The sequence below is a fragment of the Equus przewalskii genome, chromosome 10 (assembly GCF_037783145.1).
Source record: "Equus przewalskii isolate Varuska chromosome 10, EquPr2, whole genome shotgun sequence".
NCBI lineage: Eukaryota > Metazoa > Chordata > Mammalia > Perissodactyla > Equidae > Equus > Equus przewalskii.
In genome coordinates this window covers 24517133-24533451 of record NC_091840.1, presented here as the reverse complement: position 1 = coordinate 24533451, position 16319 = coordinate 24517133, and the positions used below count along the sequence as shown (strand labels likewise).

At 45.7% G+C, this 16319-nt stretch overlaps 1 long non-coding RNA gene across 1 annotated transcript; it reads right to left on the bottom strand.

The window, feature by feature from the left end:
- Nucleotides 1–1624: 1624 nt before the first annotated feature.
- LOC139073898 (uncharacterized) lies at nucleotides 1625–15987 on the bottom strand. The gene is made up of 3 exons (XR_011523048.1): nucleotides 15756–15987; nucleotides 2197–2361; nucleotides 1625–1841 (listed from the first exon to the last, which is right to left on the bottom strand). It is a non-coding gene; the product is annotated as an uncharacterized lncRNA (long non-coding RNA).
- Nucleotides 15988–16319: the final 332 nt, after the last annotated feature.

Sequence of the window (16319 nt, the reverse complement as noted above, 5' to 3'; positions counted from 1 at the left end):
CCTCTGAGATATATTGGTATGCAGCTAACTGCTAAACCGAGTCTAAATTTCATCTCCTTTAATGTCTTCTCTTCCAGGGAGAGGGGCTGAGGTCAGGAGCCATAATGGAGGTCAGGAGAAATAGAGGACCTACATATTCCAGAAGAGTCTGAACAATCTCTCATTGATTGTGAAGGAAAAACAAAGGAAATAGCAGTAGGACAAGGTTCTGGGTTCCCTCTTCTCATCCTAACAACCCTCGCCCACCTGGATGTCGTCAGGGCAGGGTTCAGATTGGGTTTGATTTGTGGTTGGGGTCTGGGTTAGGATTAGGGGTAGGGTTGGGGTTTCAGTTAAATTCTGATTTTTGAGTTCGGATTCAGGTTTAGGTTAGAGTTAGTTTAGGGCTGGGAAATTAGGTTTAAGTTTATATTTAAAGTTAGGGTTAGTATGAGTTTAATTTAGAATTATGGTCAGGTTAAGGTTAGGGCAGTGTTTCTCACTAACCAGTGCACTATTGGCATCGAGGCTGGATGATCCTGCTGTGGGGGCTGCTGTGTGCTTTTTAGAACGTTCAGCAGCAACCCTGGCCTCTACCCACTAGACTCTACTAGTATCTGCTCCCATTCCCATTGTAGGAGGCAAAAAATGTCTCCAGACATTGTCAGATGTTCCCTGGGCAGGGAGGTGGTGGGGGTGGGGGGGTCGGGAATCATCCCTTGCTGGGAACCACTGAGTTAAAATAAGGGTTAGGGTTAGGATTACTTTACAGTGAGGATTAAGGTCCGACATCAGATTATGTTTAGATTTTGAGTTGGGTTTGAGTTTAGATTAGAGTTAGTCTAGAGTTAGAGCTGGGAAGTTGTTTAGATTTAGGGTTAGGGGTCAGCTTAAGGCTCAGGTTCAGGTTAGGTTTAGAGTCAGTACTTTGGTTATATTTAGGTTAGCACCTTGCAGAGACAAACGCATTGCAGAAATAGTATATAATGAATTTCGTGTCTCTCCATTAGCACTCTTGGGAAGTGGTGGTAATACTTAGGGGACAGAATACAAGGAACTACCCCCACATTGGGAAGCTTCCCCTGGAACCCTGCTGAGTCTGGACAGCGACTTCATTATGGCCTTCAAGACTACGGAAGGTGATTTTTTGGGGTTGTTCCTTATCTCTGTGTGCCATAAAGACTGCTGGAGACGGGCCTGCATGTACAGACGCATGGGCATACATACTCTTTGCACTAAGTGATGATTTACATCTTATTTCATATCCTATTTGCATACTATGGTCACAAAGACCCTCATGCTTAGATTAGGAAAACAACGCATACATGAGGGCTCCCCTTGTATGAAATTGTTGGAGGTACAAGGAAGCCAGCCTGGAGGGAGGGGTTCCTAGGGACAGTACAGCAAGATGACTCCAGGACTCCAGCAATGGGAAGATCTTGGAGCTGGAAGTCAAGGCACCAATCCATTCTCACCTTTATTATTCTACCGTGCGTGGAATCGCGGACAAGTTCATCTCCCTGCCTTAGTTTTCCCATCTGTAAAATAATCCGAATAAAACCTACCCGAAACCTTCCATCCATCCCCAGTTCAACTGGAGATGAAGTTCATTTTAACAAGCTCTTGAAGTGTTTGGGAAGGTAGATGCCGTGTCAACCCAGAAGAGTTTTATTATTCTCTGTTTCCAGAAGAAAGGGGTATAGAGAGCTTCTTCTAGTTCCGCACCTGAGTAGTGGCTGGGGCCTGCCAGGGCTTCCATCTGCCCATGTCGGAGAACACGGGAGGAATGGCGGTGCCACAGGCAGACGCAACAGAGAGGGAGCTATGCTTCACCAGCTTGTCAACATGTCATTAGGGTGTTCCTGTGGGAACCAAGAGCAGAGTCAGGAGACGTGGGAGGGAGGGAAGAGGGAGGAGGGAGAAGAGAGAGAAATGGAAGAGATGAAGGGGTCCATGCCAGTACCGCATTCATCCCTGTCATGAGGAGAGCTCTATCAAACCAAGGCCAGGCCTATAAATCAGGCCATAATTAGTTGCAAAGAGAAAGCTTTAACATCCTCATCAAATTGATTAATACATCTTGCAGCTCAGGACAGGCTGGCCCTGCCTTGGAAAAACTGCAAGCTCGTCCAGCTGGGTGGGAATGGAGTGGGGATGAGGGACAGTCTTAGCCGCGGCGGCACGGAGCCAGGGAGTTCTGCCCCTCTGTTTACTCACTTGTGGAAGGCTCTGACAGGTGGTAGGTGAGGCCAGTTCTCAGTGCAGGAGGTCATCATGGGCCTGGGGCCTGGAGAATTGAATGATTGTACTAGTTTTGCCAAGAATTAGCCCTGAGACTGCTGGCAAATTATTTTTTTTCCTTCTAGGTCTCGGTGTCATCATCTGTAAAAGAGACATGTTGGAATTTTGTTTCCTTCAGGTTCTGACACCATAAATGTCTGTGAGTCCAATGGACAAGGACATTTGGACATCATGGCCAGTAAAGACCTGACTATAGGCTCAGTTTTTAGGATACCCAATGGGTGGTCAGGAGTTTGGGATAAGCTTAAACAATTCAGTCTAACTCAGGCTTGAGATTACCAAGCTTTGCCTGTGTGTCCTTTCCTGAGGCCTAAGCAGCGAATACCCTTCATCTTTCAAGGTCGCACAGAGAGAAAAGATAGGGATCCACTTGGGTTCATGTCTTGGCTCAACCACTTAGTAGCTGTTTGTTTGGGAAAGGTTACCTAACCTCTTCAGCTTCCTCCTCTGTACTCTAGGGATAATAATGTCTCCCTTGCTGAGTCATTATAAGGAGTAGATAAGATATATATAACATGGTCAGCTCAGAGCCTGGCACACAGTAGGTGGTCAACAAGTAATAACCAGTATTATTATTGTTCAGATGACTCTTGATGTCTTAATAATGGCATCTAAATCACGTGGATATTGAACAAGTAAAGTCCAGTAAAAAAGTAAAGCCCTGATTCTCCATGGGATGTCCAATGAGTCACCCTCCTGGGATGTAATGTGACTAGGCAGCATTTTGTTGCGTAAAAAGCACTGGACTTGAACTAAGAAGATGGGTTCTGATCCCAGCTTTGCAACTTACAAGTTGTATGTCTTTGCACAAGACCATTTACCTTTCTGAGCCTTGCTTTCTGGAATCAAGAATGTTTTCAGCATCCAATCAGATAACGTGGATAAATGATCCTCGTAAAATATAAATCACTATTCAAATATAAAGCTTTTTATAAGCAGTGTTCTGGGTATCAGTCACTCTTGCCTGCTGCTGACGGCTCTGAAGTCCCCTGTCTGGAAGAACAGATGAAATAGGTCCTTTGCAAGCCCGTGGGACATGCTCTATTGCTCAAAGGGACCCTGCGTCCTTATGTCGTCTATGAATCGGTTTCCTGTTTCCTGCTTTAACAAAAACTCTGACCTAATTGCTTATAATAAATGAAGATTCTCTATTTGGTGGTGTTTGGGTCACATGTAGGTTGATGTAATGACACTATCCCAAAATCCATTCTTTGCTTCTTCTATAATAATTGAACTGTTGGTCATATGCCTGCTCATATATATATTTCCCAATCTCCTTTGCAGTTAAGATGGTCATATCACTAAGTTGTTGGTAATGGAATATAAGCAGAGGTGATGGGGGACAACTTACGGATGGGGGCCTTAGAAATGAGTATGCCTCGCCTACACTTTTTATTCTTCCTGGGACCCAGAACACCAGTGTCCCCTCAATCCTGTCTGGATCAGGTAGACAAGGGCCACCCCAGGGGAAGGTGGAAAAGCAAGAATGAAGGAACCTGGGTCCCTGAATGACAGCATAGAGAGCCCCCTGCTATCCTGGAACTCAGACTGTTCTGTGAAAGAAAAATTAACTTCTATCTTGTTGAGCCATTGCACTTTGGGAAATCTTTATTATAAGAGTTTAATCTTTCATCCTAACTAATTATTTATTTGCACTGCACGTCCCCCAGGAGTCTAGAAGTTTTCTTACCCATCCCACTATCTCTAGGCTATACACAGCACCAAATGCCTAAGACAGTCTCCCTTTTCAAAGACGCCTTAGGAGATTCCACTGCTGCTGAGTATGTGAAGGCTGAGTCTGCATCTAGTTCAGAGTCATCTTCTGGTAAGAATTTTATTAAGAAGTTCTCCATTCGCATATACTCAAAACTACTCCCTTAAAAAATAATCAGTTCCATTTTCTTGTACTATCCTGCCATAACAAAACCTACTCTATTCCTCGAAAGCAGCTGTAAGTAGAAGGCCAAAGAGAGGGAAGATGGAGCAGAAAATAAGATAACTAAAGATGGAGGATGCCTGGAGGGATCCACAGGACTCTGAACTCTGACCTCTGACCCTGGGCCACGTGAAGGGGCAGGGAGGGCTCAGGGACCACAGACCTGGAGAAATGGACCAGAGATGCCTAAATGACTTGTGATGAGCCTCTGATAGAGGAATTTTTCAGTCTGTGCAGTGCTCTTTTATTCTTCTAATCCCCAAGAAAACTTGACACCTACCGGCTGACCCGTTGGCTTCCTCATCGGTTTCTCATCATCAGTCAAGATTTTTACAAAGTCTATGACATTGAGAAAGCCTCCTTCCTGACACCCACCCCTCCCCTTTTGGAATGCGGTCCTGGGCAGACTCAGAATTGTTCTTCAGAATGTTTAACTGAGCAAATGGTTTGGAATTTGAGGACTGACCAGGCCCTTTCAAAAGCCAAGAACTATGGGAGTCTAGCAGACATGGGATCATGGGGAAGAGGAAACATTGAAGGAAGGACATCACATAAAGTAGCCACAGGTGGGAGCCAGAGTGGGGAGGAGGGACAGCCTCACTTTGTCACACCACTGGCCCGAATCACAGGGCAGGGCCGGAAGGGAAGTGCCAGTTGCAAATGCTCCCACCTCATCTCACAGCTCACCAAATATTACGGCCTAGCACATAAAAACTAGAGTGCTAAGCTGCCAGGAGTGTTAAACTCAAGGAGCTGTGACCAGAAGCAGGTGGGCTCTGGGGATGGGAGCTGGGAGGCAGCTGCGGCAGGCTAGCAGCTCCCGTTAGGCCCCGTGGCTCTGAGGCAGCAACTGAAACCGAGCAGGAAACTCAGCCCCTGCCCGGAAACTCACCCCTGCCTCCCGCCTCTCCACGGTGAGAGCAGTTAGGGGAGTCCTGAGCCTCTTTAGCAGGAGCTGAGCCACCTCTAAGCAGAAAATAAATGCGTTCAAGCCACATAAATCAATGAAAATTAGCAGGAGTCAAGGTAGAAATCTCTCCTCCACTACTTCGATGTTTGAGCGAAGGTTCTTCTCAGTGATTTAGAGCCGTATAATTAGAGTGATCCGATTTCGTGGGTTTTTTTTTTTTTTTCATCCTCCCTTCCCTTTCCAGACAAAGTCCTCTCCTATGAGGCAGGTTCCCACTGGCCGCTAGCTCCTCCGGCTAGAAGCAGGTGTGTGCACCTGTCAGCCCAGCACCTTGATGGATCTCTGTGCTATCTTGGTTTGCCACCTCCCTGCCTGCCCCTTAATGAACAGTCCGCCCCAGGCTAGGTAGGAATTGTGGGTGGGGTGCCAAAGTTCTGAAGAATGTTGCAGAAGTAGGGAGGTGTGGCTGCTGACCCCAAGCGAAATGCAGCATCATCCCAGAGGTGGAGGAGGGGGGCTTGAATAATCAGAATCCTTAACCTCTGACCTCCGAACTGGGGAGCAGATTGATAAAGGCATGAAGGTCTCCCAGCCCTGTGTCCCTGCCAGATTAGGAACATAATCCAGCAGTTGATGGAAGGGTGAGCTGGGATCCAGAGAGGTTAGGTGCCTGGATTCACTTCAGAAAACCAGGAGCCGGGGGACCACATGGTACGGGAAACGAAGGTGGAATTTAGAGTCAGAGAGACACAGGTTCAAATCCCATTTCTATCACTTATGACCTAGATGACCTTGAGCAAATTTCTTAAGCTTTCTGAGTCTCGGATTCCACATCTTTAAAATTAAAATAATGAGATTATCTTACAGAGTTGTAGCAAAGACTAAATGAAGTAACTGATATAAAGTTCCTAGCACGTAGTGCCTAGAACGTAGCGTTTGTTCACAACATGGTACCTTCCTGCCTCTCCACTCTTCTTGCCCAAGGCTGTCCAGCAAGCTAGGAAAGGAATCAGAGTCCCAACCTGGGTCTCTCAAGTCTCCTTGTCCAGTACCCGGCGTCCAGCTCAGGAATCTACTCACCAGGGGCTCTCAGTCTAGGCCGCTAACTGAACGGCAGGGAGAGCAGAATAAGAAGGTTTCTCTAGGAGGCCGACTAGAACATGCACCCTCTGAAGAAGGAAGAATCGCACCCAGCAGGGTGTTGTGCAATGTACATTGCCAGGTTCAAGTCCTGACTTAGCCACTTACAGGTTGTGACCCTGGGCAATTCCCCAGGCCTCAATTTCCCCCACTGTAAAGTGGTAATTTTACACTTGTAATTCTTGCCACAGGGTGGCTCTGAGGTTCAAAGGAAGTAGTGGATGGGAAAACCCTCTGCAAACGACTCTATATGTATAACGGAGCGGTAATATTTTATTAATAGAATTTCTCTTAGGAAGGGAACTCTGCTTAGAAGAATGCCTTGATATGTGTTTATCATACGGCAGATGCTACCAAAGCTTTAGAGAAGGGAGGCTATTGCTCTGCATGAGAGAGAAAAGAGAAGAGGGAAGAGAGAAAAGAGGAGGGGGAGGGAGGTACCAACAGGATAGCGAGGCCAGGCACGGTGAAGGCGAGCGGAAACTCCATCCTAGGTGGATTGACCAGTGGGTGTTGTAAACACAATGATGCCCATTTAAGTTGTTTGTGTGGCGTAATATAAGCTCTTCTTCCTGTGCCCCTACAAACTCTTTGGGTATATCTATTAAACTCACCATTTTTGGAGCACTAACCGCATACTACAGTGATTCACACACATTCTTTCACTTCTTCCTCCCGTCACTTTCCACGGATGAAGAAGCTGAGGCTTAGGAAACCAGGACAACTTGTTCAAGGTCACACAAGTGGTAGCTGGCAGAGGGGGGCTCTCAATCGGTGTCTGGGTGACGTACCACGTTGCCCCTCTGGGCCCCAGTTTTCTGACGTTAATAAGGCCACTCAGCCTCCCTGGGCCCCAGTTGTTCTATCTTTAAGAAGAAATGTCTCTATCGCTTCTCTCCTTGGTCACTCAAATACTTGACAGATGAAGGAGGTAAGAGATGTAAAGTACTCTGAGAGCTTTTAACCAAACAACTCCATTGTGAAAGTAAGCTATTATTAATATCACATCTCATGTGCTAAAAGGCCTGCTTAATCTACCCGGCCCTGGGAGCCAAAGAGGGCTTCCACCGCCTGTTTAGTTTATCCTTTCTAGTCAAGTGCCAAGACTGTTCCACCTGCTTTTTCTCCACAGAAACCAACCATACGGATCTCTCCTAAAACTATCCAAGGCCAAATACGATGACCATCTCAAAGGATTCCCTTCCTCCCATTCATTTCTCCAGCTCCCTCCAAAGATAGGGACTAACCCCAGTGGGGTTAAACAAACAGCTCTTCAGAAAACAAGCCTTGTCCTGATTTGTAGAGTTTGCCAATTTCGTGGGTGTAAATATTTCCACCACCCCAGATTTCAAACTATCATTATGACATCATCAAGTGCAGAATTGGGAAAAGATGTGCAGCAGCACACTATGATATAGTATCCCTACCATATATGTGCAACAGACACAACCCCAAAAGGTTTGATTACAGTGAAGTTTAGCAAAATAATTAGGAAGGGATACATTTTTAGTATTTATTATTTTTTTAATATAAAATTTGACTGTAGCTTTATATAATTTTAGTTTTTTTAGACAACTGCTTTTTGCAAAAGTCTTGAAAATTTAAAAATCAGTGCTTGCAAGCCAGAACCAGGCAGCTCCAGTCTACCCTTGTGTGACCCACACATGAACACGAAGACAAACAGTGTGTAGCAGAGAAGCTGAGGCATGTTGGAGAAAGTACCAAGTGCTCCTGTGACATATGTTCTATTTCAGAAACAAGAATGGCACAAGAAATAGTACACTGGATTGGAAGTGGCTATTTCAATCTCAAAGATTCTTAAATTAGAAGTGCTCTTCTAGTCCCATCCCCTAACCATGAGCAAGAACTCCTTCTGAGTCTCTTCTCCAGGACCTCATATTGATCAGGGTCCTCTTGAGAAAGAGATGGCATCTTCCAACAGGGTTTGTTGAAGGAGAGTTTGATAAAGGCACATTTACAAAGATATGGGCAAGGTTCAGAGAAATTCATGAGGGATGGTGAAGTTGACCAGAGTGGGGAACCATTACTACTCTAGGCCTGAAGGTTTGGGGAAGGAACGGTCCCCAGAATCTGAAGGCAGCTATAGGAGAGGGTTGCCTCACAGGAGCTGTGGCCTTTAGTTGAGGAACACAGCCACTGTCAACTTGAGGACCAGCTGGCAGGGAGCTGGATGAATAAAGACCCAATCTCATGTTCTCTCTACCTTCACTCTCTTGCAGTGACTTGTTGCATGATGTAAACACATCTTACTGTTCTCCTATAAAAACTCCAGGTAAAGTCACTGTTTCTTGAACGTTGACCATTGACTGAACCTAACCAGAAATCAGAGGACAAAGGAACCTGTTGAAGGAATTCATAAAGGTCACTTGCTAGCATCAGCACTGAGAGAAGGGGATGAGAAGGATGGAGAGTGGATTTGGAAGGACAGAGAGATCATTTGGCACACGTCCTCAGTGGCTCATTGCAGGAAGTCATTCCCATCCTAGCATCCTAGGCTAACACTTCTGAAACTTTAATGGGCATACTAACCATCTAGGGATTATAACACAATTTCTGATTCAGTAGGTCTGGGTTGAGGTCTAAGATTCCAGGTGATGCTGATGCTGCTGGCCTGTGGACCACCCTACAGGGTCTTAGGCCATATTCATCCCCATCTCCCACCACTAAGTCCCAGTGGGCTTGTCTAGTTATGGGAAAATCAGAGCTGTAAAGACCCCCTTAGTCTTTCCCTTCCCACTTTCTACCACTTCTTTTTTTCCTTCTCCCAAAATACCTTTCTGGTAAAATCCAGCTATCTAGCAACAACCCAGAATTCTGTGCTCTGTCCTCGCCCTCTCCCAAGGCGAAGCTAGAAAGAGGTGGGTTTTCCAATCCCCAGCACTTGAAGGTAGGCCTCTCCGCTGGAAGACACCCTTAGGGAATAGTCCAAGTTCCCCATAACCTTCCCTGTCTACTCCTCTCTCTCCTTGTCCTCACCCCTACAATCAACACTTCTAGAGAAAGCGAATGATCTCCCTAAAGGAAAAGGTTTTCAGTCAAACCCCGGGATTAGATAGGGGGAGAGAAAGGTCCCTGCTCCCCATTAGAATTTTTCCCCAGGTGGAAAAACAGCCCAATGGCCATTCCATTTTTGCTGCTGCCAGGGTATCATTATTGATGGGCCCTGGCCATCATTCAGGCCCCTGCTCCATCCCCAGCACCTAATGCTAGGCTGTTTGAAGGGACAGCTCTGGGAACTGTTCACAAACCCCGAACATTAAATAAATAGAAGTGCTCATGTTTATGTGCAGGAAGGATGGCCACCAGGAGAAAAATCTTGGGTGGTATTCCCTTTCCTGAAAGTGTAGAAGCCAGAGATGCTCCCATTTCTGGATTAATGGGAATCTTCACTCAGACAGTGATGAGTGCCAGGAAGCAGGTTAAGCCTTCACTCCTCATAGGTCAAGGATGCATGGGCTCATGAGGCTTAGGAGGGAGACCACATGGTTAGTTCTGTTCCAGGAGGAAGTCGCTGTGACCTCGGCCCCTGGACACTTGGTCCAGCTGCCTGGTATAAGAGATGGCTCCATTAATCCCAGACATGATGCAGGTATTTGAGCTAGTGAGCATGTGTATATATATGAATAAGTACATTGGGGTGGGTAGGGAATAGAAAGCTGGAAGATGGATCAAGATGGCTTAACACAATTCCTTCTCCTTGGGAACTTAGATAATCTTCTGAAAAAGGGACAACGCAAACAGAGGTGATTAGACCCAGTGCCTTTTGAGACTTTCCGCATTACCCATATTCATCCCCTACATAGGATTCCCACATAGGATCATTTCCATGTGCAGGCTAGGAAGAAGGCAAAGTCAAGTGAGGATTTCCCAGGGATGGCCTGTTAGTAAGATGAGCAACAGATATCCAGCCCCGCCAGTAAAAGACACCCCAAGGGACATGCATCCAGCAGCCTGGGGATCGTCCTGCTTGATCGTTTTCCCAAGAGACAGTAGAAGGGGATAAGTCTCCAGATTCCTGGCTGGCGAATGTACTATCCCATAACACTCACTGGACCATTTATTTGACACTTATCATAAAAACACCTGACACCAGAGAGCAATTTACAGTTTATAAGGAACTCTGCAAATAGATTGCCCCATTTAATTTTTACAACAAACCTATGAGATAAGGCGAGGCAGGTTTATCACCATTTTACAAAAAAGAAGCTGAGGTTAAATAATTTACCTGAGGCCACAAGACTCTTAGGTAGCAAAACCAGGACTGGAATTCAGGATTCCTGACTCCTAATACAGTATCCTTTCTATACACACTTCTTTGTTTAGTAGCTATTTTTTCAGTATTTTCTGATTTTGTTCCCTTACAGATATCTAAGTGCTCTGAGAGCATGGACTTCATCTCTCTTCATTACTAATTTCTTCAACACCTGCAACAATGCCTGCTACATAGTATGTGCTTAATAAAATTATGTTGAATGAGTGAATTAATGAAATGGGTTACAATCTACCAAAAGGTGGGGCTCTAACTTTGACTTCTTGGAATCCCTCACAATGGTTACACAGTGGGAGAGTAACTACTACTGATAAGAAAAATGACCTAATATCCAGTGGGTGTGACTGTCTCCCAGGAAGTCATCTGCCCCGGAAGGTAATATATTTTGAGAAAGAGGGTCCCTTGGCTTCTAGAATTTTAAGCACTGTCTCTTTATTCTTAGCATTTCTCATTACCTTCCATGGCCCCTCTCTCACCCTCAGGGTTAAGACATCCACCCTTTGAATGGACTGCCCAGAAGTTCAGGCTTGCGTCTTTTTGATTTAGGAAAGAGGTACTATGGGATCTCGTAACAATGGTTTGCATCTCCATGTGTTCCCACTGCCACCAGAAATAATAAAAAGGTTTGTTTCTCTTGGCAGCCTCTACCCAACAGTTCCCCATGTGTGTGTTGCTTTCTTCAATTTTCCCCTCTACAAAATCTGGTCATGTTTAATAACAATAAATCAGAGGAGAGACTGCAGCCCGGAAGAGAAGTCGGGGGCAGCCGGGTTTCCACATCTGGGGCCCATTCAGGTTGAAGCGATGACAATTCCTAATAAATGTTAATGGAGAACCTCCTCAGATTCATACACTCCAGCCATAATTTAGCCTGTCTCCATGCCAGATGACCTTTTGAACATCCAGAATATACCCATCATAGCACCAGCTACAGGCCTGGATTGCTTCCTGCATATGAACTGGAAAGAAACAAGGCTTGTTGTTATTGATTACACTTCTCTATTTTCCCTGCCCTGGGTTTTTCTTCAAAGGCTTACAAAGCTTTGGGGCCCCCAGCCACCCAGGTGGTTAGAGGTCAGGGAGTCAGGTTAAAGGATGTTCCCCTCCACTCCCAAAGGAGGCCTCTTGAAGTCTGACAGCCAACACTGTTCCTATAAGAGACAGGGCTGAATATCACAATTCTCCCTTTTTCTTTTTTCTTTTTTGCTTCTGAGACCCTTTGCTGATCCTGCCTGCTCTATCCCTTTTACCAGCCACTCTTCCCCCTCTTGCCCCTTCCAACTAGGGAGGCTGCAAGCCTGGCTTCAGTGTTTGGCTTTTCTCTTCCAAGACCAGGCACCTCCTCAGTCTCGTGTCTGCACGCGGTGCTCCAGCTCTGACCTCTCTCTCAAGATGCAGTCCTGACTTTCTAACTGGGGGCAAGGTGTTTTCACTTGATAACCAGCCATTGTCTACAATTCTATTTATCTAAATTAACTTCTCATCTCACCAAAACATTTGGCCTCTTCTCCAAATTTCCATCTCTGTTAATATTCTTTCAGCTCTACAGGTATAGAACCATGGTGTGACCTTAGACATTCCGTCTCTGCTGCCTCCTTTCTCCATCCGGTGACGGGATTATTGAATCTTCCACCCCAGTCTCACTCTGCTTAACTTCCACTGCCACTCCACACTTCAGGCCCTTACCACCTCACTTCAAAATTGCCACCTAATTGGTCTCTCTCTGCAAAACCACCCCTGAACACAGCAATTAGATACATCATCCCAGGACACTCTCTTGGTCATGTCCTTCCCCAGCTCAGAATTCTTCGGTGACTCCCCATTGACTTATTATTATTGTTACTCAAAGTTTATCTTAATTTAGTACCCATTGAACAGTCTAATATCACATAATTATGGAGCCAGATTTTCAGATTGCAAATCTGCTGCTTTTTTCAGTGTTTCCCCTTATCTGGTCTAACGACATGCCTTATTGGAATTCATTTATTTATTCAACAAATATCTTTTGAGCTACTGCTACATGCCAGAGTCTGCTGAGTACTGGAGGATAAAGCAGTAAACATGACAAGCATTGTCCCTGCCCATATGGGAACACTTTCTAGTGGGGGAGACAAATAAAAAAAGAAAACAGGTAGGGGCTGGCCTGGTGGCATAGTGGTTAAGTTCCTATGCTCCACTTTGGCAGCCTGGGGTTTGCAGGCTAGGATCCTGGGTGTGGACCTACATACCACTCATTAAGCCACGCTGTGGCAACGTCCCATGTATAAAATAGAGGAAGACTGGCACAGATGTTAGCTCAAGTGACAATCCCCCTCCAGCAAAAACAGGAAGATTGGCAAGAGATGTTAGCTCAGGGCCAATCTTTCTCACCAAAAAAAAAAAAAAAAGAAGAAGAAGAAAGAAAAGAGAAGACAAGAAAACAGGCAAATAAATAAAATAATTGCAAACTGTGATAGTGCTAAGAAAGAACCGAGAGAGAATAAGGGATTAAGCCAACCCTGGTGGTCTAGAGGTTAAGATTTGGCACTCTCACCACGGTGGCCCAGATCAGGGTTCCGCTCTGCTATATACGCGGTCATTAGGAGCCAGTGTTGAGCTCCACGGCACTAACAACAACAATAAACAATATTTTAATCAGGTCTCTAAACTCTCACCTCTCCCGTTGCTAATTCTCTGATTCCTGAAGGATACAACCACTTCTTGGGGACACAACCTCTAACAGCTCCAATAAGTACAAGCATAAGCGATACTTCATAGAACAAATGATTCCCTGAGTGCATGTCTATTTTCTTAGCCTAAATAGATACTAAACAAATCAAGGTATTAAACAAATCAACATACTAAACAAACAAATGTCTACATTTCTTGGACAGTCAGAGTCAAGGATGTAATCTTGTGACCCCTTGTTTGGACCACAGATGAAATGGATCTTTCCCTTAACGTATGAGGGATCTGAATCAGACACAGTGAAAAACGTCCTGGCAAAACTTCAGTAGGATGGGTGCTGGAGGGAATGTATCAGTCAACCTTACTACAACAGTGCTATGTAACAAATAACCTAAAATCTCAGAGGTTACACCATCTCTTTCTTGCTTACAGGTTTGTGTATTGGCTGCAGTGCCCCTGTCCTGGGTTGTGGATCTTGTTCAGATTCACTCCGTGTACCTTCTCACTCTGGGACCTGGGACGAAGTGACGAGGCCATGCTCTTCCCATGGCTAAGGGTAGAAATGGAAGAGGCCAAACCAAGCCAAGCAAGTAGATTTAAAAACCTCTGCTTACATCCCATTGATCAAAGCAAGTCACATGGCTAAACCCATCGTCAGTGGAGTGGGGAAGTTTTATCCCCCCATGGAGGACATAGAAAAGACTGAATATTTGCTGAACAATAATATACTCCACCACGGGGAGGTTATGGAGTCTCCTTCACAAACGGTCTTTACAAACAGGAGAGATTGTTATCTGTCTGGGTTCCTCTGGGTACCATATTACCTGAAGTACAGCAAAGGAGGACCAGAAGACACGATTTCTTAAAGATGCCTATTTTGGTACAAGGCAATGTAATTTGTGTTTGATATCTGGTTGCCACTGAAGCCCCTTTTCCTTTTCCACCAGAGCTGTGCCATGGGGGTGATTTGCAGCCCAAGTCAATACCAGAGTCTCTCTGTGATTGTATACAAGTGACAGTCACACAGCAGACATAAATACAGAAGCGCTTGTGATAGCACCGGGGAACAGTATTCCTGCCGCTGGGCCAGCTTTGTCTGCTGCTGCCGTGCAGTTAACTCTGGAATGAAATTGGAGAGCTAACTGATGGTCAGAGGGCACTGGGAAGATTTCCATTTGTGTCTGAGACAGGCAGGGCTCAGCAAAGGGTGAGGCAAGAGCAAATTTTACCACGGCTAGATAAATTCAGCTTACAAACATTTATACATTGTATTACATCACTTAATGGCTTCAGTGTTTGAACTTATCAAGTGGAAAGACACAGGCACAATTGTGAACCCACACCCTCAGCAGGTTTTGACTCCAAGGTTCCATATTCTGTATGCTTTTCATCCTTGGCAATAACCTTTCTCTCTCTTTGTACTCCAGGGTACTTATTCTCCCGTCTCAGTATCTGCTATCAGGAACTGTTTGGGTGCTACTCAGTGTATAGTCCCTAGACTGTCTGCATCACCTGAGAACTTGTTAGAAATGCAAATTATTGGGCCCCTCCTCCAGACTTGCTGAATTAGGATCTCTGCTGATGGGGTGGGGAGGTGTTGTCCCAGGAGACTGTTTTAATAAGCTCTTCAGGTGACAACTTAAGCATACACACTGAAGTCTGAGGACTAAGGTCCTTCTGACTCAGTAGGTCTGGGGTAGAACCCACGACTTGCAATACTAACAATATGTTGATGACGCTTATGCTGCTGTCCATGGACTACACTTCGAGTAGCATTGCTTTAGAACTCAATCACATACACATGAAATTATGGCCAACAGTAAAAGCCTTACAGGTCTCTGAGTAGGTAGAATCAGAGCCTTAGTGAAAGAAATGAGTCACTAATGGTGGGATTTCAGGTAAGAGCCACAAGTTTAAAAACTCAAAAAGCATGTTTTGGTTGGAGGGTGGACCTGGAGCTCTGAAACCACATTGTGGAACCAGTCCTGGCTGTAGATGATTAAAGAGGGAGTGTTGTATGGGGGGAAAGCACAAGACTGGGAGTCAGGAGACCTGTGTTCTAGTTTTTGCCCTGTCTCTGAGATTGTAACCATGGTTGGGTCCCTTATCTCTCTGATTCTCATCTATAAATTAAAGAAGACAAGAGCTACACAATCTCTACCAACCCTACTCCTCCACCTTTTTATTATTATTATTATTATTATTGCACAAGACTACAATTACCTTAGCAACCATTTTCTCTCCAGGTGAGTCTCAAAGATATGGGAACCCCAAGATGCAGAATTGAGGACCCACTGAGTTAAATACTTGGCTCTGAGTTACACTGTGAATCATGAGTGGAGCTGGGACTGACTCTAACCATTCCACCACTCCCTCCTTAGTGTAACGCTTGTTGAGCACCCAGGCTCTGAGCCAGACTCTCAGGGTTGGGAAACCGGTCCGCCACTTCTTAATTGTGTGACTTCGGGCAAGTTACGCTCTTAGAGCTGTAGTTTTCTCTTCTATAGAAGGGGGATAAGAATAACACCTACCTCATAGAGTTGTGACCTTTAAAAAAATTAATACATGTCAAGCGCTCAGGACACTGTCTGGCACGAGAAGAGCATTCGATAAACGTCAAGGGCTAGGCCGACGAGGAGGAGGGGCGGTGCCCAGTCAGTCCCTGCCTCCGAGCGGTTGAATTTTCGAGACCAGGCTGCAGGTCTTCCTCTCTCCTGTAGGTGGCGCCTCCCCTCGTTGAGCGTGCTACCTGCGCCCGGAGCGCTTGAGGAAGTTGAAAGAAATCTTTCTTTACATCTCTGCTCTGTCTAAGATTGCTAGAGCGGGCTCGCGTACAGTCCCCTGAAACCTGTGCCCAGGACAGCCAGGTTTGGGGATCCGACTTCCTCCCTTAATTGGCTCCGCTCCACCCCGCCCGCATCAGAGGCCAGTCACCATCGCCCGGAGCCGGAGCCTCCCCTGCGGATGCAGCCCTGTAGGCCTCGTCGTGGGAGGATGTAACTCCCAGCACCTGAGCAAGGGAGTTCAGCGGGAGTTTCTTTCCTGCTCGGTTAAAATGACAAATTGGTACATGAGCGCTTAATGAAAGATGCTGG